This window comes from Balearica regulorum, chromosome 15, assembly GCF_011004875.1.
Source record: "Balearica regulorum gibbericeps isolate bBalReg1 chromosome 15, bBalReg1.pri, whole genome shotgun sequence".
Lineage (NCBI taxonomy): Eukaryota > Metazoa > Chordata > Aves > Gruiformes > Gruidae > Balearica > Balearica regulorum.
The window spans coordinates 5526025-5552419 of record NC_046198.1 but is presented as its reverse complement, the minus strand read 5'-3'; the positions used below and the strand labels follow the sequence as shown (position 1 = coordinate 5552419).

The window sequence follows — 26395 nt, the reverse complement described above, 5'->3', positions numbered from 1 at the left end:
TGAAGAAAGTAGGACAAACACAAGGTTTCTGATTTAATGTCTTATTTTATAGTCTAAGAGCCCCACCAGTTGTATAATGTAATGGGAGGTGGAGGGAGGGGAGAAGAAAGATGAGAAATTCTGAAAATCTGAACACAAGCTACCTTTTTTGAGAGAAATTATGAAAGGCTGTCCATGCTAAAGCTTGATCTCCAGTAATGAAGACTGAAATTAGCTGTTTCAAAGAAAAAATCATTAATTTAAAAACCCAAATCTTCCTTCTGTTTAAAAATGAACAAATGAATTTTCTTCCCTTTGCAGCCTCTGATTACCAGAACTGGAAGCTGGACTGAATTTTGCAACCCAACATTTGAAATAATAGTATAAAAAAAAGTGCTTGCAATTCTATTGTGACAAAATTGAATAGACTGTCTCTTCAAATTTGCCCTTCTTTATCTGACTGTGATAGGATGCTATTTCTTTAAGAGGATGGATTTCTGAAAACAGTCTCCAGGACTGTAAATATGAAAGGAAAAATATGATGTCTGGGATGGTTTCATGCAAATACACCCTCCCTCCCATTTTTGTAAGTAAACAGAAAATCTTGCTAGCTCAGAACAGTAAATCTACTGTTCATTTCACAACATCAAACAAATATTGTTTGTTAACTTTGCATATCAGTAATACTACTATTAAATTCCATTAGTACATTATTGTTGTATCTCTGTTGAGAGAGCTGGCTGGACAAAAGAGGAAATTTGGGGGCAGAAGGAGAAATACTTGAATACTTGATACTGTTTTAATTAGCACTTCTCATTCAGATAGCACTTCTACTCAATATCTTTCCAGGATATCCATCAAAACCAAGTCTAGCCAGCCTGCAGAGGTAGTTCAAACTTCCTAGCCATAGGAATCACCCCTGGGGTTTGTACTAGGCCACAGGCAGCCCTCCATAGGCAGCAGCAGTGCTGAGCATGCACTTGTGCATCTGCTCCAGGGAGCAAGGCTGCTCCTGGAGAAGGACAGGGAGTAAGATGTTTGCTCTCCCGTGCATGGCCTGGCATGGGGCTGGGGAGAGTAAGCACGAGGATGAAAGCAGACTGACAAGTGTGGGTGGACTTCAGCTACTCAAAAGGACCAAACCCCCCTGACTCTTCCAGAAGTGACAGCTATCCCTGTCTGTGTCACGGCAGCAGCCTGCGGGCTAGAGGAAGGTGCTTAACTCTCAGGACAAGCTTTTCTGAAAGACTGGTAGGTTCCCAGAAGGGAAGCCTTCTGCAGGCTTGATCTAACCGATGGGCCACCAAGCCATACCACATTGCATCACCTGCTCTTAATCCCACTAATGACAGAAATGCAGAGACCTCCCAAGATATTGCTATGCACAAGATCAACTACCAGGTCTTTGCCTTGCACAGTATCATAATGCAAAATCCATCAAACGCTGTTGAAAAGGCAAGCACAGGCTCCTACCTCCCCCTCCTGAGGGATCTTCTAGCAAAAAATATTGTAGGTGGCTCAGCTGAAGGCAATGCAGGTTTGCAAAAAACTGAATGAAAAGCCTACAGGACTTGAGAATCTTGAAGTGTGTAGGAATTTAAATGTTGTCCCTGCTGTAGGGCAGATCAGAACTGAAGAAAGCTGCAGTGCAAGGCTGGCTGGGAAGGAGCAGTGCCCATTTTTCAAGAGCAAAGTGACTGCAAGTCTGCAGCTCTTGTGGACTCAGGCCAGTAAAAATGACATGTGGATAAGGGGTGAGGATTAGGTCCCTTTGTCCTTTCTAACTTTACTCTGGGAAACAGTTTAAATTTCAGTGGGAATTCTTATTCTTAAAGCTAAGACAGGCCTGTCCTTGAAAAGCTAAGATGGTCTTGTCCTTGAAAGCTGGTAGATCTAATTATGAGAGGCTTATAGGGATGGTGAATAGATCATCTTTGCTTCTTGAGTTAATCTTGATATATAATGCATGGCAAATATTGTCTTGTTTCTTTTAAAAACCGTCAGTGAGAGGAAATTCCAGAGACGGGAAATGCAATCTTTCAAAGGATTAAGAGAGAACTAACTAACATGAACCAGATCATTAGCTTTGTATTTTCTGTTCCACCTTCTGATGCCCATATTTCACTCATGAGGATGAGTTGGAACAGCTCCAAAAACTAAGTGGAAATTAATTTCTCAAAGGCTGATCTGGAAGTTAAGATGCATTTCAAAATCACTTGCTTTACAGATCCCATCCATTTGCCTTGAAGAAAGAAAAAATAATGCTTTATGTAGCAACATGAAGTACAAGTCAAAATGAATATGGGTGAGCCACTACAGGCAGCTCGGGGGGGACCAGCCAGCAACCCAGCACTGCTGTGAAATGCTACATGAGCCAGTGTGAGGGTGAAGTTAACATGTTTAAAACAGATCTGGAGAATTTTAAACGGAGAATTTTTTAAGGAAGCTGGGAGGACTGTGCAAGGAGGACTGTACACACTGTGATTTCACAGAACATTTTAAGTTATCAAAATTAGGTTTTTGATGAGATCCCCTATATTATGAAAACCTACATTACAGAAAATTCAGGGGAAAAAAGCAAAAGTTTTGATTTTTGTTTTCAACATTATATTCCCTAATATAGACTATTTAATGACCTATTTTCAAAATGAAAGTAATATTGATAAAATGTTAAGGCTTTTCCTCTAAAGTATGATTTTTATGATATATAAATCATAGTCTTTCTAAAATATCAAACTTATGCAAGATTTAATTACTGAAAGAATAATTTTTGTGGCAAAAACCTGTCTTGCAGAAGGTTTTGCAGAGCTGGTTTGCAGCTAGCTTTAACATAAACAATTTCAATTGCAAACAAAAAAAAACAGATAGGAAATTCATCAGGTGTTCTTCATTGTTAGAAAGATTATCTTCTGAACATATCTGAGCTCCAGATAAACACAGCAGAATTAGGGAAAAGCAGGGCTGTTGTGAGATCAGATTCTAGTCTCAGCCTTAAATAATGTCCCTAATTTTAAAGCTGAGAAGTAAAGGGTAAAACAGTGGTGCTTTGAGTTATGAATACACTTAAGGTCTTTGCTGAACTATGATATGAGACTAATGATGATAAATATTGTGAAAGTGATTAAAGCATGATTGCATAGAAATGCATTTGTATTACTAATGTTAGGTAATTAAGGTCCTTGCATTCTTCCTAGCTATGCTTACAGATAGGTAAAAGGAATCAAAGTGAAATTGATACCTTCATTTCCAGAAGGGCTGAAAAACCCTCTTCTGTTACGCTTTTCTGGGTGCCATGATTATGTTTAGCACCTCCAGACATCTTGCTTAAAGTCACAGGGCAGCTGAGCAGTGTCATAAATCATCTCATTTCATATCTAACCTGCAGATCATTTTCGAAGGGATTTCTCCTGGCATAGGATAGGAAAGAAAGGGTCAAGTACTGCAAATATGGTATAGATTACTTAATCCTGACACTTTGTACCTTAATTGACGTTGCAAGTGAAAGTATGCCTTGGGGTAAATAAAATGCTGACTCTGCAAAAGCAAGTGTCAAAAGTAGCGTGGGTTTTAACATCCAGTTTAACTGGATGTTAGCACTGACATTTTGTTGTAACCGACTTGAGATGAGTTAGCATGTCCCAATCTAATGAAAAATGCCCGCTAAATATGAGCTAAAGACTGAATGGCAATGACTTGTTTCTTCCTGCTTTGGGAAAGCACCAAAGAGCAAGAAGGCAAGTTCATAGAATCATAGAATGATTTGGGTTGGAAGGGACCTTAAAGATCATCTAGTTCCAACCCCCAAACTCTATGGAGAAATTCTTTGCATAAATGCAGAACTGAGATTTCCAAAGCTGCTGTGTAAACCCCTTTCCTAAGGTTTAAGTTAATTTAAAACAGAAAATGCAGCACCTATAAAAAAACTTCCTTTTGTTTCAGTCTTAAAATGTGCCTTTTCATCCAGCTGAACCTATTTGCACTGGCTTAAAGCAGTAATTGCTAATAATTCTTTTGGTTCAATGTTATTCTGGACAAATTATGGCAATTATCTAGATCACAAATATATGTAACAGTCTTTGATACTTTCTGTAATAGCACTTGAAGTTCAAATGCCTGATGTTTAATATGGCCTATTCCATTAAGGATTGTTCCGAGTAAAGTCACTGGGACTTTTGCCAGTGACTTCAGTGTTGAAGGTTCACACCCTTAGATATGGTTCATCTTACTTCAGAGGAAGTTTTTGTTTCCTTTAATTCACTAGATGGTAGCAGTGTACAAAGTGTTGTGGGGGTTTTTTTGTTTTTTGTTTTTTTTTTTTTTTTTAAATTCTAATTAGAATTGCATTTAGAACCTTCCTTCATTTCCCAGCCTATCCTTTCTGAGTCTTGTACTGGGGTCTTGAGGGGAAAGAAGACAAAAGGTTTTAAACATCCTTCTGAGGGATGCCAAATTTTGTGCAGTCCTCCAGATGTTTTCTTTTGATGACAGAAGCCAGACTGCATTGAAGAGCACAGCTGCTGATGGTCAGAGAATGACATCAATATCTAAGGCTGAGCTTAAACACTTTCATCCAAGCAACATATAAAAAAAGAAGAGAGAGGCATTAAATTTCCGTTAGTTCTGTATCCCTTTGACCAGTTTTTACTGAATTCTCTGCAACGTGTCAGGCAGCATGATTAAATGAATGTCCTTTATGATAGTAGTCAGTCCTGGGAAAGTCACTGTGTTCTGCAAGGGACAATCTAGTTGACAATAGGCAAGAGGACGTGGGCTTCCAAACTACTAATCTAGGGTAGGGTTGTTGCTGAGTGTAATCCATTTTTGTCAACAGTGGATGTGCTGATAAACAAGCAGGAGACAAACAAGAAACAGTCTTTTTAAACAGATAGTGCTGTTTCATGCACTTTTGTCCTACCTAATACACTGCACATGCTAGGGTTAACCTCCTGATCTATGTGTTGCTACATAAGCATTAACCATTTCTTGGGAGGGAGGAAAGGAAAATGTTGACAAATGTTGGCAGTCTTTCTCCAGCAACAAATTTTTTTCCAGCAGGTTGGTATAACCTTTGACATTTCACTTTTATCACTGGCATGACCCATGCTTTCAGTGACAGTGTCCAGTCCTGAGTGCTGCTCTTGGGGAACTGGTCACAGCCAGATGTGCCACTAGAAGGGCTGCTTCCTGCTGAAGTGCTTCTCAGCATCTCTCTAGAGAGTCTGTATTCCTCTGGTTTCTCATCTACTGCTCCCCACCTCTTCTCTCATGGTTTGCTCTACTATTCAGAATCTTTCGGTGTGTAGGGTTTATTACAGTTATCACGGTGCTGGGTTTAGCCAAAAATTAATTCCAGAGAAGGTGCTGTGCTGTTATGGCTTACCTCTAGTTTGGTATTACATCTTATCAACCACATAGGTGGGTCCTGTCCAAGATTGTCTGTTCCTGCCCATCTATGTCTTGAACAATCACAGTCAAGCAAACTGACTGTCTCAGCTAGTGCAGCAACTTGAAACTAGCTCAGTATTTTTAAAAACTATACAGCGCTCATATCTCTAAATTTCATTCCTAATAGTTCTGCTACGATATATCGGAGATGAATGATGGAAATTTGAAGTGGTCTACCAGAGAGACTTTTTTAGCCTAAAAATACATGATGCTAAAAAAGATGAAGATATTTATGTACTGATAGATAATGGCCAGAAGTAGCAGAGATATGATTAATGCAGCCCTCCAGTGAGTGGCTGGAACTAACTAGTTATCCACTATCCCCATCTGATCCTAGTGGGATGCAGATAGGAGCCTTATCAGTCACTAAAACAGAATCTTCCTGACTGAATCAGACAGGCTGATACTAAGATCACTTTGCAGAAGTTGCTCTATATAAAGCTTGCAGCAAACATTATTTTCTGGTGGTACAATGAAATAAATCCAGGGGACATTTGCAGGAGAGTTTTCAGAATTCCTTCAGGCAATGACTGTGGAAGAGAGACTGTGATATAAGTACACTCTTGCTTTGTGCAAAGCACAGTGTGATAGGCAGAATTAACATTGATGGGAGAAAGCACATTCTGTTTTCATGAAGATGTTTAAATATCTGATATCGTTTTGCCAATTTGAGTGGTTGAGTGGCAGGAATATACTGGGTTTTATACTTTATTTTTTGGCAGCAACTGAGATACTGAATTTTAAAATGCATGTGCAGATGCAAAACCAAAAAAAAAAAAAATCATAAGTGGGTATTATACCTTAATGGCTTGTCCATTTTATAAGTCTTTGTATAATACCCTGGGTAATATAAAACAATTTTCTAGTCAGGGCCACAAAAATCATCCTAAAATACATGATACAGATGATGAAAAAACAAGACAGTCAAGATCAGATTTCCATTTTCTTTTGTTTCTTGTTATTTCATAATGGCTAACAAAACTTTCAAATGAGAGTCTCAATCCAAAATTTCAGCAAGGAAATCATTCACATCTGGAAAATAACAGGCTATGCTGAAAAAATCAAAATATATGTTGCAAGTATGTGAATGAGAAGAAAGCAGGGTATATGAAGAAAGCAGGGTATATGAAGGAAGCAGGGTATATGCTGATTCCGTGTCATACTAATTCTACAACTATCACTTAGGAATTAATAAAACATATAACATGACTCTCTTGCAGCTATATTCCTGCTGGCTGCTGCTGTGGTGATACATTGCAATAATATGCCAGTGATGATATTCCAGTAATAAATGATGGTAATATACCATCAGATCGTCATCACTCCAGTGATGTACTATTGCAATACATCATCAGGCAATGGAGTTTAAACATTAGTGGAAGAGGCAAACTTCAATATACATATACTGAACTTGGTGTATGACATAATGTACTGTATGCGCTGTGTATGTGTGTTCAGCAATAACTGCATATGAAATGTATATTGCATATACAGGTTTTACTTGTTTGAATACTTAAAATCTAAAGGGAATGTGAGTGTTCAAACAATCATAGAATAGAACCATTTAGGTTGGAAGAGACCCTTAAGACCATCAAGTGATGGAGCTGCTTGGGAATTGGCTCTCCAGATTTTCTCCATCCTGCGTTGCAATGTGTGTTGGGTGACTGCCTCTCATAGTGTTTATACACCAAAATGATATGTAGAGCCTTGGCATGATAGGTCAGGGTCAGCAGGCTTTCGATTTAATTTGTGACTGCTTCTCAGCTTGTTCCTAAGACAGTGATTACTGCTGGAGTGTTCGCAAAGTATTTTGTGAGTACCAACCAGCTCTTCTGCAATAATGCTAGAACATTACACCTGATGTGCATGCAGATGGACCAAGTAATTGGAGGGGAAAATTGAAGATGTTTCTCATTCCTTATTCTTACTGATTATTTCTTTCATTTGGCAGCTGTCTTCACTGGAAGCTTATACAGATGTAAGGCATCATAGTGGTGACATTTTCACTAAAGTCTTCTCAGATGGCATAATTCATAGATTATTAATTTCCTGAAGAACTGATGCATCCTAGCTCCCAAACCATGATGTGAGTTTGGGGAGTCATGCTGAGTTACCTGCCTACAAGTAGGTTTAGAAAGAAGGGAAGATTTTACTTTGGCAGCCAAAGTGGCAATACCAAGATGTTCAAGTCAAGGGAAGAGACTCCTTTTTAGTTAGTAAAGTGCAGTTTTGGAGGTTCAATTTTCATGACAACAGACCAGAGAATTAAGCTATGCACTTTAAAGATTTTTCTTAGCCTTTCTGATACTGAATTTCTCTGGAGGAATTCAGTACCAGCCAGCTCTATGATCAATAAATATGCTATTGATGGAAAATGGGAAGGACTTAAAGAATCATTATAGGTTAGCTGATTTGTCCCTAAAGCTTATATGCTCGGCATCTGTTTATTACTTAAGAGTCACAGACTGAGATGGTGAAATTCACCTGGGAAAGAGGTTTGATTTTTGTATAGCTGCCTGAAGTTTGTATCATCTAATGTTGAAGAATATTAATTTCTAGGAGCTGGCGTGAGTAGCTTCTGCATGAGCAATCAAATTAGTCACTTCTGCTTCCACTGTTCTTTCATGTAAAATGAGTAAGATCATTCTTTTTAAGTTCAAATAAAAAACCCCAAGCCAAGTAAAGCATCACTCGCAAAGCTTGGAGAACTGCACTTTCATCACCCCAAATGCTGCTACAGTAAATTTGATTCAGCTACAAGGATTGCATCTTTTAGTACATTATAAATAAACTTTTTAGGATACTATTGCAAGAGTCAATGCCACATGCTGAAAAAAAAGCATTTAGAAGAAAGCAAGCTAGGAGAGGTGAGGATCTCCAAGTGTAATATACATGTTGTAACCCAACAGAGCATCCAGAGCCACAGGGGCAAACGGCGTTTCCTGCTGGGCTTGAAACGTTTTGTCTGCTTTATTAACTCCCAGTAGTGATAGTTGAACTATAGCCTCAGATGGAAAAAATATCCACCTTTTATATAAAGATTCCTAGTGATGCAAACTATCACAACCTTCATTAAATTGTTCCTCTGCTTCGGAAGCTTCACTGTTAGCAACTTGAAATAGATGTCTGGAATATACACAATTTGGGTTGCTTAAAGTTGAAGCAATTTGGGATCTATTATAGATTTCCTTGTTCAGCAGAGGCTCCTGCTTTCTGGTGGCTTTTACCTTTCCAGTTACTTACTCTATAGCCAAGTTATTGTGTATCTTTGTATTCTGTTTGACCTTGTAGTACACCTATTGATTTATTTTCTTTTAAACTCTCTAAGTACATGATTTTATTTTGCCTTCTGTATAGCAATGTTTTACTGAAGCCTAAGTATATTTATTAAATGCTCTTCCTATACCAACCAGGTTAATAATCTCTCTAAGATTAATGTTACTTCAAGAAGATATATTTTCCATACTTTGATCAGCATTAACAGTAGCGTGCACCTTTCAGTCTCTGTTAATTGAATTAAATATGAGCTTTTCCTTTGTTTTCCCATACTGACGTCAGCCTGACAACCTCTGTTATCTCAGCCATATTGCTCATACTTTTAATGAACTAACAAGGAACTAGCATTCTTTAAGTTTTCTGGAATTCTCCCCTGTCCACAAGTTACTGAAAAATCAACATTAGCTGCCAAAAAAGCTCCTCAGCCAGCTGCTTCAAAATTCCTCGATGCAAATTACCCAGAACTTCTGATTTAAGTATGTCTAACTACAGTAGCTGTTGATTAATATCCTCTTTAGTTACAGTAGGAATAGAAAGTATATTACCATCATCATATAACAAATAGATCATCCTTTCTCCCCAGTACAGAACAGACATCTTTATTGAATTCTTTTGCATAGTTACTAAATAAAAAGTATCTATTGTTTCTGTTTGGGTACAGACCTATTGGTCTATTCCAAGTTCATTTTTTCCACTCCAGAAATGTTTTGCTAAAACTGTTCCCTTATTAAAGTTCTCCACTTTTTACACAGATACAACCTTTTTTTCTCCTGTTAAAATATGATATTCTTAAGCAGCTCTTGCAAAGCTCTCTTTTTCTGCCTTATTTCCGTCTTCTAGTTGATTTTACTCCTACTGTTTTTTTGCTTTATAAAGCCAACTTTCTTGAGGCACCACTGTATACTGTACTGGTTCAAACTTAATTTTGCTTGCATTTAGCAACATTGGTTGAATTGTTATCACTTGGATGTCAATAATGAGTCCAAGACTGGTCCTTGATGTAGATATGTTCCCTTTATCCAAGAGCACATCAAAGATGACCAAAAATCACATATAAAACTGATTCATTCACTCCTGACACTGAAGTCTTCCTTCCTGGTAAAGGTTCCTCATCTTTCCTATGGGAAAGACCTGGCTGCTGGGTTAAACCAGGAGAAATGCCAGCCTCACCAGAGGAGTTTTATAGCTCCCTGTGGGATATGGCAACTCACTCCAGCTGGGTCCAGGCACAAATTCCCCCTCCCTCCTCCTTCCCCCATGGCAGGGTTCCCTGGCAGTCCCTGAAATGAGGACAGGCAGCTGTGAGGTGTCCTCTGCCAAGGCAAAGAGCATTAACCCTCTTCTTATCACCCATCTGATGGGGTCTGTAGGACTTACAAAGGAATCGTTCAGAGCCCGTGGGCTCTGCCCCAAAGTGGCCTGGCGTCAAGGGGAAGCTCTCCCCAGTGAATTCTGTGCTGGAGCAGCTTCAAACCTGTGCTAATGTTGGAAGTAAAGGATCTGAGCGTGGATTCTTAATAGGCTGAATTTTGCAAGTTTCTTTGCAGCGCTCCTATTCACTCAGCTTTTGGCTGAGGGAATAAGCTGCTTTAAGTATTTGTGTCTATGTGGCACAGGTTCAGGCTGCTCGCTGTTTCAGTTCAAGGGAGAGAATGAGCTGATACTCCCCACTGATCCCTCTCCTTAAAGCCCAATGTTATGCTCTCAAAACAATACCCCTATTTAGTTTGGTTCCCTGGACTAAAATGTCTGCACACTGTTTTCCTTGCCTGCACTTGTGTTTGGATCTTTACTCACAGCTGCTGTAATTGAAAATGGTTAATGTGAAATAGCTTCGCTAGGTGGTTAACAGAACCAATTAGGGCTGAGTTCACTATCTTTATGTTGCTTTGCAGAGGACCAAAACTGGCTTACATCTTAACTTCAAACCTGATTAGAGAAAGACTTTCAGAAGTTCTTTGCGATTGTATCTCCTCTGTCTCACTTGGATTTATGTGTGCATCTTCAGCAGTTGAACAGCAATGTAACCAAGCAAAATAGCCAGTGAGGGCAAAGTGCTCTTGCAAAGAGACTGCTCGGTAACTCCACTGCAGGCTGTTGTGCATTCTGCCATCAAGTGTCCTTTCTGTGGTCACATCGCTGCCCTCTTCCAGTCCACACTGGGTTTAATGAGCACCAGCACCATGACAGCATGCTGTGGTTCTAGCCGTCTTTAAAACTGCCCACGAGTCACAACGTGGCCCAGCTCTGTGCCGACCTCCGTGCGAGCGCAGGATGCTGCGGCTGCTGGAGCTGGAATGGGTACCAACAGCGGGGGGGCCTCTGCCTGCTCACTCTGCGCAGCTAAAACTTCCCATCCCACACAAAGTCTGAACTCAAGCTGTGTATCCAAATATGACTGATGGCATGGCATGTCAAATACATTAACAGAGCTTCCTTATAGCTGCTCTTCCCCCTCTTCATCCTAAAAAAGAAACAAAGAATTCTTTCTATTTTGGAGCTAGGCCGTAGGCTTAAATACTATATATACATGAAGTTTCAACATGCAATACTGTATTTTATAAAACCATAGCAAAAAAAAAATATACTGAATGCTTGCCAGATTCCTCCCCCTCAGTCCTGCTCCTGACACTAGGCACCTATTGTAGAGCTAGGAATATTCCCTCCCCATATCTAGCTTTGACAGTAGCTTGCTTTTGTGATTGCAATTGAGCCATAAAAAAAAAAAAAAAGTTACAGCAAATTAATAAGTCTCCTCTGCTGAATATGTTATTTCTATTAAAATTTTAAAAGAGTTTGAAGTGACAGTAAATGTGGTCTTATTTTAGAATGGTTTCCATAACACTACACAACAGTTGCCAATGGCACTTATGCCTTCTCGTACACACACACAGAGCTATTTAGCTGACAACAGTGTTTAAGCCATTAAACAAGATAATATTGCAACTGTTATGCAATGGTAAAGCTCACTCTTGAAAGAAGTATTTGGTGTTTTAAGCTGAAAGTCGACATTTGTTCCATATTCATTTATATTTTCTTTATTAGAAATGTATAATTTAATCTAATATTCAAGGCCCTTAGGGTATACACTCTGTTACCTATAAAACATTCATGCACATTGAACACTTTTTTGGTGCCAGTTCTTGGCTTTGTACATCTGCTATACAATACCAAGTATTCTAACTAACAACATGCCTTAATTGAGTTTAGGTGTTCGAGTCATTTATTTAAATTTAGTAGTGTGAATAATTTATTTCAATTTACATTTTAATTATTTTACCCACTTTTTTAGGAGTAACCTCATTTTCTAGCTTCTAAAAAAATAATCAGCATATGTTTACTGCAGCAACATTCACACTTACTAAATTCTCTGAGAAGTTTAGTTCCAAACTGAGAAATACTAATGAATTATTCATATATCAGGCATTAGCTGGAATTAAATTAGGATGTCCAGATCTAAAAGAAACCTGACCTTCTAATACCCAACAGTCCTTAAAGCTCCCTAGGGATTGTTCATCTGCCATAGCAAGTTGGACTAAGCTCCATTTAATTATGGCAAAATATGCATATTTCCGCAGTCAATGTGGGTTTATATGTTTTTATTGTTATTTATTATTATATGTTATTTATTATTATACATTATTATTTATTATCTGTAATTGAACAGTTTATTGGAACATCATGCATGGCATGGAGTTCCTTGTGCTCTTTTCCCAGGAATATTTATAACTCAAAGGAAACTGAGTTGTTTGTTGTTATATTAGTTTACTTTGCAAAAATGGACTAAACAAGGTGATTTTTTTTCCCATGTAACTGACAGAAAGCAGAGGTTTACGATAGGCATTCCATTTCCAGCTTATGGTATTTAGGAGCCTCACAAGTGAAGAAACAGATACAGACACCCCCCCAAACCATCTAGTCTGTGGCACCCTCAGAAGTTGCCCAGTGTGCCCAGAGCTCAGATCAATTTACACAACTGCAGTGTGGTGTATTGGTTGTGCGTTTGCTGGGACAACTGCAAGGAAGTCCAAGCTGAAAGGACTCAGAAATAAATGAGGACTTTGGTGGGAAAACAGCAACAATTTAGAAAGCTTTATTTATTTATTCATAAAAGCTAATTGCTCATTGTCTGAAAAATCTACTTTCTTTAAAGGTGGACCTGAAAAATGGAGGTACCCCAAAATAGACCAAACTAACAAAGTGCCAAGTGGTTAAAACTCTGAGTTTGTGGTGCCAAGCCTGTAGTGTTGCGTGTCCCGCATCAAGCGTCACTGGAGCACATGGGCTGCCAGATCTGCTGCCTTCTCTGAGGCCTGGACTGCTGAGGTGAGCGCAATGTCCTACCCCTGAGCCACTGTCATTTCCTTCCAGTATGTGGAAAACTAGGAAAGCAGCCAATTCTGTCTGCAGAATTATGCAAGACTTTAAAGGCTTCTGCTCATATCTGAAATATAAGCCCTGAGCAGTTACTATAGGGGAGCCATAGGCAGGCATGGGTTTACCTGGTTCTCTTCCTGTGTCCTGGGCATTAGCCGCAGACCTCGTTCTTGCCACCACACGTGTCAATAGTTTAACTCAGTTCACTGAAGCTATTGAGTTACATCATTGTTTGCATAGTGCAGCCTTCAGGACTCATCAGTTTAACCCATGAAGTGCTGCTGCTGTTTTAACTGCTCCTACCCCGCTGCACACAGAGATGAATCGAGGTTGCTCATCCGGGGCACAGCTTGGTAATTTGTTCAGCAAAGAGCATCTGTAGCAGTTCTCTCCGATTCTTTCACGGGTTTCTAGTGCATTCAGCCGCAGGGTCTAACTGAGTCCTAACGTTAAGACATATGGTATGATCTGATTTTAGAGGAGCTTAGGATCTAAGAAAATATCTAACATCTGAATCCAGCTCTTACAGAACATCTCTCTGTCAGCTGCCTCTATAGGTTTCAAAGTGTTAACAGGAGAAACACTGTCCCCATTTTATAGACACTTGTTAACGTCTGAGATGGCTAAAATAGTTTTACAACCAGAAGAAGAAGCCTTCAACAAAGGGTAATGAAAACCACTCAGCATTAAATATGTGAGGATTTTTCTTTAGTGGCAAAGTCAGTTTCTGACATTTTGCCATCAGTCCTGCGTGCAGGCATGCATATACACGTGCATCTGTGTCTCTCAGTTGTCTTTTTTTTATTTATGATCTTTTCCGAATACAATGTAAATATACGCAAAAATATATGCATGGGTTTCAGCCTGAATGTCTTTGTTCCTTGGATTTCTATGTATATATTATTCAGCACTGTCTTTTTTTACTCATGCATACGTTTTCACACACACAAGTGGGCCCTGAGATGTTATGATCTCCCTTGCCTGTCGATCTATAGCTACATAAATGTTTCTCTAGGTAAATAAATTTCACCACATTTTACTTTAAAATGTAATTTTTTTCAAATTTACTTTTACTGCTAAATATAGTACATAATGGTCTGTCCATAAATGAACACCTTGAGAATGGAAAATGGTAAGCTGGAAATATTTTTAATAATAAAAATCTTTAGCCTTTAGCTACAACAAACTACATGCATATCTTTGTTTTGAATATCAATTGAGATGCTATTCAAAACAAGCCTTTTTTTTCAGCTGTAGAAAAAAATCCCAGCTGAGCAGAAGTTTGGTGTAGAGGAGTTGGTTGTGATTCAGGTGCAGTGACAATCATCTTAGCTGAAACTATGAACTGCAGCTTTCCAGAGCTAAAAGCACAATCAGCAGCTTCAACCAAACAGGTGGCAGTGCTGTGAGAGCCGTACTACATGGGAATTCTCCGCTGACCAGGCGGCCACCCTAGAGGTGACACAAAATTCATTTTGAAGTCAGCAAGTTCTCTGCTTGGGAAAGGTTTGACGTTAGTTGTTGTGGGGTACAATGAATGCTCAGGCTGTTTTCTCTGCATCACAGTCTGCAAATTTCAGCTGAAGGAACTGATTAGTTCAGCAGATGGTTAAATACCTTGTTGAACCAGAGCCATATCTGTCCCTACACGTGGGGAAATAACTTGGGGAATGATTATGACAAGCACAAGGCTGTGGACTTCTGAGAAGTGAGGTGTCCCAGAGCCACGTGCAAGCAGTGGTGGGGACAGTGCCAGCCTGGACACATGGCTGCTGCGGAACAGGGAGCCCCAGGCTGGGGCTGAGGCATGCAGCTGCCCCAGGCACTGCGGGGAGGCACCCAGGCGCGGGGAGGAGAGTGTGTAAAGGGTGGAAGGTCCATCTGTGCTGCTTTGGCACCAACAAGCAGCAGAGCAGGAGTAGCCTGAGAGGCATCACACCACAAAATGAGCTATAGGGACCATGAGCTGCTGCAAATTCATGGTATTACAAAATCTGCTCCACAGTCGACTTTAAATTCCTCAAACTACGTGCTCTCTAACAAAACCAGCTTTTCACTCAGACTCTTAGAAACCCTTGTCCTGAAACACTCTGATCACAAATAGGTTTTGTAGTAATGATGGTATGCAGTGTGAAGCCACTGGCAAGCTGTGATGAATACGTAATATACACAGCTTTCCATATTACAAACCTCCATGTATCCTAGAAGTAACAGGGTTAAAATAATTTTTGGACAATGTGACCTCTGTTTTGAAGGTCACAAGCAAAAGACGTTCCTCAAAGCCAGCCAGAATGTTTTGCAGATGATGAGGAGTAATTTCAATGAGAAAAAATTCCACCTTTGAGCAAAGAGCTTAATAAAAAATATAAGCAAAAGGTAGAAAACCAGCATCAGTTCTTGGAAAAAAAATCACAACCAAATCCAAACCCCCCTTGTTTCACACAATATATTTATAAATACTTTTTTTTTTTTTAATAGTGGTCCAAATTTTTAGGCATTTTGTGGACAAGTCTGAGACTAGTTCTTTGTCCCATTGCACTTACTATCCAATATTGCACATATCCAGGAATGAGCAAGTGACAAGTGACGGACGTAACTGTGAAAACTGTTTTGGCGTTGTTTGTGAATGGCTTTTCAGGTGCAGATTTATTTGAAAAAGGGACTAATATAAGAAGGATGTCGTCTTATTTGATGGCTCTGAACCTACCCCCTCTCCTCACCTTCTTTATGCTAGAGGCACAGTGGATATGCTGGGAGAAGGATCATGCCATACTTTTCCTCTAAGCCTCCACTGTTGGAAACAGGATATTAAATGCTTGGCAATAAAGCAGGTTCTGCTTGTTGTTCAGTAACCTTGTAGCCTTCAGCTCTGCTCTAAAATCTTACAGGAGCTGAGTACCTAAGCAGGAATCAATGATTTGTATCAGAGAGGAAGGAGGATATTAAAGATACACCAGAGGAAACAAAAAAAAAAAGAGAAGTTAACCTTGGAGCAGCCAAATGGGTAGAGACCCATCAGTACAACTTCTAACCCTCATTACTTGTCCCTTCCCATTCCTGAATTTAATCTTCTTTACATGATTCTTGCCAGCCCCTCCTCTGGCACTGCAAGCTGGCTTTTTAGCTTGATTAGTGGCTTTTGTGCACAGCCTCTACTGGGCGGGGAGCTGAGGCTGGGGAGTGAGATGAGGCAATTGGGGAAATAGCACTGCTTTTCCATCTGGGCTCCAGCAGGCCCTTGCGGATGAAACCTATCCATCATGTGAAAAAGGTTTCTCAGCACTGCTAGAGCTGAGGAAAGCATATGTTTCTTCTCACCTTTGTTATTAGTGCACCCTCTGACTCCAGGGTTGCATGCTCATTAGCAGCCACCTCTTTGTACTGCCCAGGAGGAGCTCTGCTGCTGATCCTGATGGGAGAGAGGGCAGCAGCGGTGAAGGGCAGTGAGTGAGGCCACGAGGGTGCTGAGCTGCAGCTCCCTGGCCACTGCAGGTGACAGTGTCTGCAGGTCTCCTGGGAGGTGCTGGAGGTGACAGGGAGGACAGCAGCACAGGAGTAGTGCCGGAGTGGGCCTTGATACTGTGGTTTCCATATTCCCCTCTGGCTCAGCTGTCAACCACTTCTAACAGTCCTCCTCTACCTCCCCTATTCTTTCCTCATCTCTCTATAAAAAATTTCCAGACTGGCGTTAAACTTGCAATACCCAGAGAGCTGTGCCTGTGGAATGAGCTCTGCCCCTTGGCCTTTGCTTTTCAGGAAATGGTCAAACTTGTGGTGCAGATGTGGATGATGGCCGGTTAGCTCTCATTGTACATAGCATCCCAGTGGCTTGGAGATCAGTCCTTATACAGGCAGAGCATTTCTCCTTTGCAGGGGCAGAGCTTCCTGTAGGTCTTACTGAGCTAACTGAACATGCTCACACAGGGACTGTCCTTGGAGCAGCTGGGCGAGTTGGGGACTTGGATGCCTGGTGTGTCTGTCAGGTGTATTCAGCAGGTGAGGAAGCCCAGGTTATGAATAGAGGAATCAAAGTGCCTTTCCTGTCCCCCCTGAAGGAGGAGGCAGCAGGCTTTGGGGCTGGCAGACATGCCTGGTGCAGCTGCTCAGGCAGGGGGGATAGCAGAGGTGAAGGGCAGTGGGGCTCAGCCACAGGTGCTGTGACGGGCTGCTCTGGTTGCAGGACTGCAAGCAAATGAAGTGTGCATGTGTTTTGTTTTTCCTCTGAAGTGCAGAATTCATTGGTAAGCCTTCAGAGAGTCTTCCTGTTCACGAATTCTGGGTCAGGGAAGAATTACCCTGTTTTTTTCTGAATGCAGTGGATCATGTAGGTGAGAACAGGTTGGTCTAGAGGATATTACATATTCCTTATGCGTTGCTGGAAAGACAGAGACTAAGCTGATAGACTGAAATTCCAAACTGGAGGGAGGAAAAGGTCTAGGACCTCATACTGGTCTCTGAGATCTCTCAGGGGACAGCTGTGACAACACTGAGCCATGATGATTTGGGGACCGCCATGATGCAGGAGCCTAAAGGACCGAATGTGGTCCCAGTTACTGCAGTGCAAATCTAGAACAGCCTGTTAAATCTAACCTGTTCTTCTGCTGCAGTGAAGGACAAAGGGGAGCACATCAGTCCTCCACATGTAGTCACTCTTCAGCTCTCTGCTGGGTGCACCGGCTTAAGCCTTCCTATACGTCCACCCATGCAGAGCTGCTCCCCAGCCCCTCTGCAGCTGGAGGGCCACCAGAGCCCCTTGCGCGATGGTGGCTTATTCTGCTGTTTGAAACAGAGCACATCTTTCACCTTGCCTCTTAATTTTGGTCTGGAATGACTACTCATTCTCATGTATCACCATAAAATTGATCTAGAATGCTAGATTCATTCCAGTTAAATAACAAGCTTCCAGATTAGTCCAAGTGTAATATAAGAATCATTAACTAATTCTGAGCATTCACATTCTCCTGGCCCTAGCAGAAGGCCATGAGAGAGGCTTAGTGTTTTTAAATCACTCCACTGTGCTCTCTTATTAAATACCACAGTTTTCAGCCCCATATCGCATTATTACCATTGTTGTCCTTTAGGGGTTGATGTTAATAACAACTGAAAGAGCTTAATGAGCATGTGCCTTGAATAAGCTCTTTATACACCTTATAAAATAATTACTCACATTTTATTGAAAACTCCACAAGGCCAAGCTCACAGAAGCAGTCAGGGGTGCCAATTTAATATGATACGGTACACTGCTTTACTCAAATAAGGCCCGATCCTACAGAAGTTCACCTTCATTGCCACAAAGGACAGCAGAATCACACCTGCAGCTGTTGAGCACAGGGCTGCAGGATACTTGCTGTTCTCCATCCTGAGGCAATTGAATTTAAGGATCACAAAACACCCTCTCAGCCTGAAAGCAGTGTTGTATGGCAAGAGAAATAGGATTTGGGTTCTAACAGCACCAAGACACCTGATGTGATCCATGATGAAAAGTGACTTGTCAGTAGCGTGTTAAACATTCTTTAAATAGTGCTAGTAAGCTCCTTTTTCCTGTCTTGTTCCCATCCAGCACAGATCAAAATTGTTGACCTATTAAAGAAAAAAAGATATTCACAAGGGAATGACTTGCGGTGTCTTCTGGGATGCAATGTGGTCTCTGCCTTTAACAACGCACAGCAGCGGCAGCTCTTATAAGGGCTATAGAAAGTTCTTAAATAGGAATGAATGACAAACAAAGATCCTATTGAGTGTGTGATAGGATAGTTTCTCATCATGTAAGCATTTTGTGTTTGTCAGAGGAAAATGACTACCTGATTCACAGTAGGTGAATTGCTTGTAATGCATTTGGTTGAAAATTAAAATGTGGAAATTTATTTTTGATCTTTAAACAAAAGGCTTCTACATCTATCATTGAGGAAATATTCTTTGAGTCTGAACAAAATAAAAGAAGGAAGTCCAAATGAAATACTCCCATAAAGTGGTTTGACTGTTAGGAAACATCATTTTCTGGATGAAATTGAAAACCTTATGAAAACTTTTTTTCAACCAGTGCCAGTTTTTAATTATTACTCATATTGCAAAAATACTTAAGGATGTCATCATTCCAAAACCAGACCCTTCAACAAAATATGCCTTTTTAACAATGAGCCTATGAAAAGTCCTTTCAAAATATTTACTAGACGTGTGCAAGACATATGTTATCAGGCCCCACAAGGACCAATGCATCAGCGAACTTCCATGTTTCTCAAGGTGAGGAGCGTGCTGCTACCGATGAGATTTGAGCTGCAGCAGACTGGACCAAAAAACAAGGGAAGTCTTCACCATCCAGATCCCAAGCTCCTTTGTGAGCAAAATTCTGAATTTTTTGTTAATGCAAAATCAATGAAGAAAATCGTGGGACGCTTGGGGAAGGTGAAAGTCTGGCATATTTTTTCTCTGCCTTATGGTTTCTGAGTCTTTACATTAGACTAGTGTCTTGTTATCCAATTTTTCCTTTGCAACTGTGGAGGTTAAAAGTATGTTTTAAAATGTCATATGCATGAATAATTAACAATTTCCTACTATTTGTACAACATTTAAGCTGAAGAGGGGTAGATTTAGATTAGGTATTAGGAAGAAATTCTTTACTGTGAGGGTGGTGAGGCACTGGAACAGGTTGCCCAGAGGAGCTGTGGAAATGTTTAAGGCCAGGCTGGATGGGGCTTTGGGCAACCTGCACTAGTGGAGGGTGTCCCTGCCCATGGCAGGGGGTTGGAACTAGATGGCTTTAAGGTCCCTTCCAACCCAAACCAGTCTGTGATTCTGTGATTTTCAGGCTCCTAGCCATGGCTGCTCATTCCTACCCAACCAGCCACAGCTTGTGAGCCCTCAGCTAAGGATCACTCCCCATATAATTGCTTTAGCTCTTGGCACAAGATCAGGGTAGGATGATGGCAGGGAACAGGAAGAACCTCCCAGGATGGATCCGCATCAAGGAGAACAGAAAGGTTTTCAGCCTGTGAAGAAGGCACTTTAGGAAGTTTCACCCGTCCCTCTTCTGCACCATGTTAAAGGGACCATCACGATTCACTGCAAGCTTCTCCCCAGCCACAGTTCTGCAGTTGTCAGGAGGAATACATCCCTGATGGGAAAGAGATGTCCAGTACAGATCACTACTTAGTTAGATGTCTTGCTCAAAGCAATTACTAGTTGTGCATGCAAGGTAAAATAAGCAACCTCAGCAGAGAAAGTGGCAAGAAGTTATGCAAGTGAAAAAAAGGAAGATTTTTAAAAAAAAAGGCTGTTTGAGCAAAGCAAGGCACAAGCACTTCCCATGGTTCACTCCTACAGTTTACAACAGGGAGCCAAAACAAACCAAGGGAGGATACGGAGGATGTCAGCTATCTACTCAGTGTCTGTACACAGGGACATCTGTCATGGGCAGTCACACGTGGACACTCAAGGTAGAGCTTTATATGTGCTCGGTGAAACACTGAGCTCTGAAGCCAACATCTCCAAATGTGGTCCTTGTGTGTATTCAGTGGCAGGGGTTATGCTCAGGTGTCTGTCTGCAGTTTGTAATCAGGAGCTCTATGAAATCATTTCATTAGGCAGGTGTGTGGTAAATGTACAGTGTAACCCAGTATAACACAATCATCATCACATTTTGATTCCCCTGCCCATCACCTTCCACGTTTATCTTCAGAGACCTCTTGATGAAACAGCTGCTTAGATTTAATTAAACAGCAGCATTATATAAACAAGTTCTTTTGTTTTGTGCGCTGAACAGGGTATTCATCTTCAAAAGCTTTTCTGCCAGAGCTGGCCTTGCTGCCCCTTGACTTGTCTTTACTCCAATTACCACTCCAGTTTAGCTGATTAATTTGTAGCCACTGGCAAACATGCACAGTTGGCAGGACATCATTCCATTTCAGTGACAAGCACTATAAAAAGATCATTATTTTCATTAGCATAAATAACTGCATGTTGATAGAACTCTGGTTTCTGAAAATAGGTTAAAGTCTTAACTGTCCTTATTCATTACCCAGATATAATTGGAAGTAAAATTATCACATAAGTGAACAATAAGCTATCAGTGTATAATGCTTAATGACTGCGCTCAGTCCAGTAACAATCTGGAATGATTTTTTTTTTCCTTAAAAATGAGGCATTTTTATGTAAATGTCTGTATAGACACACACTAATTTTTTACAAAACCATACATATTTGATGGTATACGAGAAGAGTCAGTGGAAAAAATGACTCACATGGCAAAGAAAGATGTTTTCTACTGCATTGCTTGTGTTTTCATAGGGCATATGGATATTATTTTTCCAGTCATTGGCCCAGGTTGGATGCTTTGAAAGCTTCTCTGGCTGCAGCCTTCTAGTCAATGATGTTCCTAATAGTTTTTCCCTTATCAGGTTGTTAAGAGTTAATATCGCACAACATGGTCCTTTGAGATTAAAGGCTTAGTTTTCGCTTTCATTCTCTTTTCTCTACCATGCTGACTCCACATTCTTGGTGGCAGTTTTATGTTAGCTTGGAAATGCAACACCTGAGTCACAGTGGTTATAGCACTATCTGTGCTTGCAAAGCAATTGTCCCCAGTGGGACCCTGCTCTGTGATGATACCTCGTACATGCCAAGACAACAATAATAAAAGCAACCAGCAATAATAAAAAAACAGTGTTTGAGAGGTAGATGTTTCAAGAGCTTTAGACTCTTATTTGTAGCTTAGCAGCTCGTCAGATGAAAAAGTATATCAATACACACCATGTGACCATCTAGAGGGTTTTAACCCAGTACCCTAAAGAGAAAGTTTGAAATGAGATTTCTGCTTTCAGCTCTTATGGAGTGTTTGGTTTTACTTCACTCAGAAAACTTTATAAATATATATATATATATATACATACACCCCCCCCCCACACACACACACCCGCCCACACCCCTTCTGTGTATATATACCTTCTGATGCTGTAAACACAGCCCTGTTTCTGTAACAATGGTCTAGGGTAAACTCCAGCAAGTGTTGGACAAGCATGAATTTTAGTCACTATACTGCCCATGTTCAGGCTTCAGAGGAGAACAGCCCTTGAAATATATCACTCATTTTTTTAACTTCATTCACTACTGACAGGAAGTATTAGTGGTAAAATAAATTTTACTTTTATATAGCAAAACAAAACAATGGGTACTTCAAGATGGAAAAATGAGAGGCTGCCTTTGCTGCCATCAAGAAGCCTTGCCACTGCTTTGAAACATTGCCCAGAACATTTTTGTGCCTAGCTTGTATCTCCATATATGTCAGAAGATGACTTTGAAAATTAGCTGGGTTATATAACAGAGAAGAGCCAAGGGTAATAAATGTGAGAGCAAATGATTGCCTTGGTATTGACTAATGTCCAGGAAAAAAAATGTAGAGGACTGAAAGGCAAAAAACAAAAAGCTGTGACATTCATGGGATCTTCACAGATACTGGATGGCGGTTCCTCGCAATCAGCCCCAACCTCCCAGGCAGAGCCCTGCCCACTTCCCCCAGCCCCACATTACTCTGGGAGCTGCATTGGGACATATGGGGGAAAAAAAAAAAAACCCAAACACAAAACCCTGAAGAACCTGTTGTCAGAGGATAACCAAACTGAAAATGTCTTGCAAAATGCTGTATAATATTTGCTGAAATTTCACACCCAGAGTGGGATGCAGGGGAGAGGAGGGTGGAAGGTCTGACAGCACTGAGGAACATCCAGTTTGGGAATGGAATGATACAATTGGATGCTAAAATATTTTTTATTTTGTCAAAAAAAGAGAAAAAGAAAACAGGCATCAATGAAGTTTTAAGGTTTTTCTTGTACTTAGAACGAATGCCTTGCATTAGAGCACATCAGGCCACAGTATCAGTGTCAGCATGCCATGAGTCCTGTAGCACCAGCACACTCCCTGGGACCATCTGGGGCTGGCAAAAGCCACCGAAGGACAGAGCTGGGGCTCATGGTAGCAGAGGCCAAGGGCCAGCGCTGTCCTGGCATTCAATGGCATGGTGGGTAAGGTCCTGCCCATCATCTACTCCTGTGAATAATAGCAAGAACCCTCATCTATAAGCGATAGATGAGACAGAGTCATCGTGGCTTCAACATCTCGTTGTGCCAGCGAGCAGACTACTAAAGATGCAGCAGAAGACTCTCTTCGGACACAAGCAGGGGAGCCCTCTGCCCTGGAATGGGAAATGCCCTTCAGCAACAGTGATTTAGTCAGCCTAGTGTTTACTGATGATAGCAGGAGCCAGAACTGCAGCAAACTGTGGTTACCTATTTGGGGAGGGAAGATGAGGTTAAGGATTTATTTGCAGTAGACAACAACATGCAGAGAGGAGCAAACATGTTTGGTTTTTGGGCTGTGTTTTTGGTTGGGTTTTTTGTTTGGTTGGTTGGTTTGGGTTTTTTTGTTAATGTTACTGCAAAATATCCTTGGAGGGTCATTGTATATAAATAACATTTTGGCCCTAAGTGCATGGACTGTTGCTGAATTGGCTGCGTTGTATGAACAGGACAAGTTAACAGAAGTCAGGCATTAAGTTGGAATAAGAACTTGCCTATTTAATGTGTAGAGAAAACTGGATATTTAAGATGTAATGCAACTGCTGGCAAATTGTGGCATTTTAGAAACTGCGATTGTAGTTCTGAAAAAACATGAAAGGAAGTAGATACAGTCTCAGTGCTTTTTACTTGCTACAGCAGAGTTTACCAGAACTGAAGTCCCATTAGGCTGGTGCTGTATGGACACAGGAGAGGAGCATGTGGTTACAAGTGAGGAGCTTTGTGCAGAGCAAGGACTGCAGGTTAAAGCAAGCAAGGTGCCTGCCAGATTAGCACTAAATGTGCTCTACCATCATTTAAGGAAGTGCTGCTTTCGCAGTGGCAGCAGACTTGCAAACAACATCATACCTGAACTTAATTAAATAAAAAGACTCTATTTTACACTGGTAAGCACCTTTGATTTTTGGTAAACATGAAAATTTGTTTACCTGAACTATCAGTCAATACCAATTAGCAGCCATGAAAAAGAAAAAAAAAAAGAGACCAGAATAGTTTTTTATAAAACATAAAACCCCATCATCTTGCTGTCTAAGTGAATTCCATTTACCTGGAATAGAGGGTGTAATGTCTTGTTAAACTCACTGACTGGCCAATGTGTCCTGAAAAGCACTGGCCTCACTCAGCTGGCATAGTTGGTAGCTACTTTGTTTTCTGTAGGTCTATGGCGAATTACAGTTGGCACTTTGTGCTAGATGCTCAAACACCAGGCAAGCATACATGCTACCTGTGCTCATGCTTGAGATTTTTTTTTTTTTTTGGTTGTCTTTGAATGACTATATTTCTGTTACTCTGTCATTATGATAGGAATTGTCCCAGAAAGCACAACAAAAGCAGGTTGTTTTTTTTGTTTTGTTTTGTTTTGTTTTTTTTTCCCCTTGCAAGAATCAGTGCTGAGGATGCATTTCAATGTCCTATTCCTTTGCTGAGCAGCAAACGCTTGTGTTTGTTTGCATTTTCTTTAGCTGTTGCTATCCTGGCTGCCAACATGGCTAAACTCCTGATGGATCAGCGTCACTGCTGCAAGGTGGCTTGCTTGGAGCAAAAGATTCAGAATGCTTTAAGAGGCATCCATGCTGTTCCCTAAGTATTACTCTATTGGCTGCCCTCCAGTAGCCTTATCTGGCTAATACAATATTGCAGAAACAAAATAGTAGAGATTTAAAAAAAAAAAAAAAAAAAAAAGCGCAATGTGTGTGGACGTGGTATTGTAAAAACACTGACCAGGGAGAACACATTTTTTTAATGCAGGGGACCTGGAATATCTTTCATTCCTGTGTCCATTTCCCTATATGTAATACAGCAGATTTAAACACTTTTTAGGCCTTTGAGCATGGATTTCTGGGCTAAAGGATCACAATGAAGTTTTATAGCCCTTTCTTATGAAGTGTGGCATTTCTGACATTATTTGATGTGCAAGAGCAACTGCATTAGTCAAAGGCTACGCTTGAACAGTTATCACTTTAAGCCCATGCCCTGGGAGTATTGTATTCAGTTCCCTCATTATTTCCAGCCCTGCAGGTTATACCAAGAATTGCTATTAGTACATTACATTCATAAAATGAAGGTAGTCACTTTCTATAAGGGTCAAGTTTACTCCTAGAAGCAGGCAAACTTCATTTTGCAGCTCAGATGGACTGGCAGTGCCCCATTCCAAGCTTTTCTGCCACCTGGCTGTTTTCTTTGCAGCCTTGCTCTATCTTTGTGGGTCCAAGACTGCTTGGGCAGCACTAAAACATTTAACAAAAATCTAATACTTCAGCATCTATATGATGCAGCCATAAGCCCATTCACCTTACACAAGCTCCTACATCATTTACCAAACGTAGAGTCCATGGTATCTGCGGAGTGTTTGGGTCAGAGTCATGAGTGTTGCACGTTGCTACGAGAGGCATTTCAGGTACATTTGGCACTTGATAATACTGAAGAACAGCAATTTTCAAGTGGGTAGCATCTTGCGTTTGGTGAAATCAGTGTGCCTTCCAAATAGTCTTAACATCCGCAGCATCTCGTTGGCTATCACTGGCCAGATAAAGAAACTGAGACAATGTACTTCAGTGAAGCACCTGGCCCTGTGCTTCACTCCTGTCTGCCAGTGTCTGTCAGCTAGTGATACAGGGGTTGGTACTCTGAGGAATCATGGTGACCACGGTCACCAAGTCTGAAGGAAGATGTTCAGAAAAGACAAATAATCATGACATTCAGGCCCACTTCTTAACCTGAGACTGTCACTCCTCCTCGAGCTCATGACCCAGACTGCAGGTGGAGTAACCACCAGCTGTGTGCTGCAGACAAGGCAGCACAGACTCTTGCCCCGAAGTTGGACTCATTCACCTGGTGTGCAGTACACCAATATACACACAGCGCAGAGGTATTTTATTTATTTCTTGTCTGCACAGAGATGGATGCTAGGTGGTAATGCCACCAAGCTATCACACTACACACAGAATCTACAACATATTTATCTTGTTACAGAATTAGAAAAACCCACCTAAATTTATGCTAATTAGTTAGTAATTACCATATCATCTACTATTGGTCAAGCATATTTAAATTAGCACGCATGCTCCTTGGGGGGGGTGTGTGTGTGTGTGGGTGTAATTTGCATAGTCCTTTAATTGGGTGGGTGGTCGGTCATGATCTCCTCCAACCACCTTTCCCTTTCCCATAGTTACTGTCAGTTTTTTGTTGACTTCAGGACTCTGGCAATCACTCTGCTCTCGGCACCTTCTGTGGCAGGATGTTTCCTTTTTATC

At 40.8% G+C, this 26395-nt stretch overlaps 1 protein-coding gene across 4 annotated transcripts in view; it reads left to right on the top strand.

Moving 5' to 3' along the window:
* Nucleotides 1–26395, top strand: part of TMEM114 (transmembrane protein 114) — a 173168-nt gene that overhangs the window by 53141 nt on the left and 93632 nt on the right. For all 4 annotated transcript variants that reach the window (XR_012837914.1, XR_012837912.1, XR_012837913.1 and 1 more), the window contains one exon: nucleotides 12854–13026. The gene's annotated coding sequence lies outside the window, so the exon portion shown is untranslated. The remainder of the gene's footprint in view (nucleotides 1–12853; nucleotides 13027–26395) is intronic.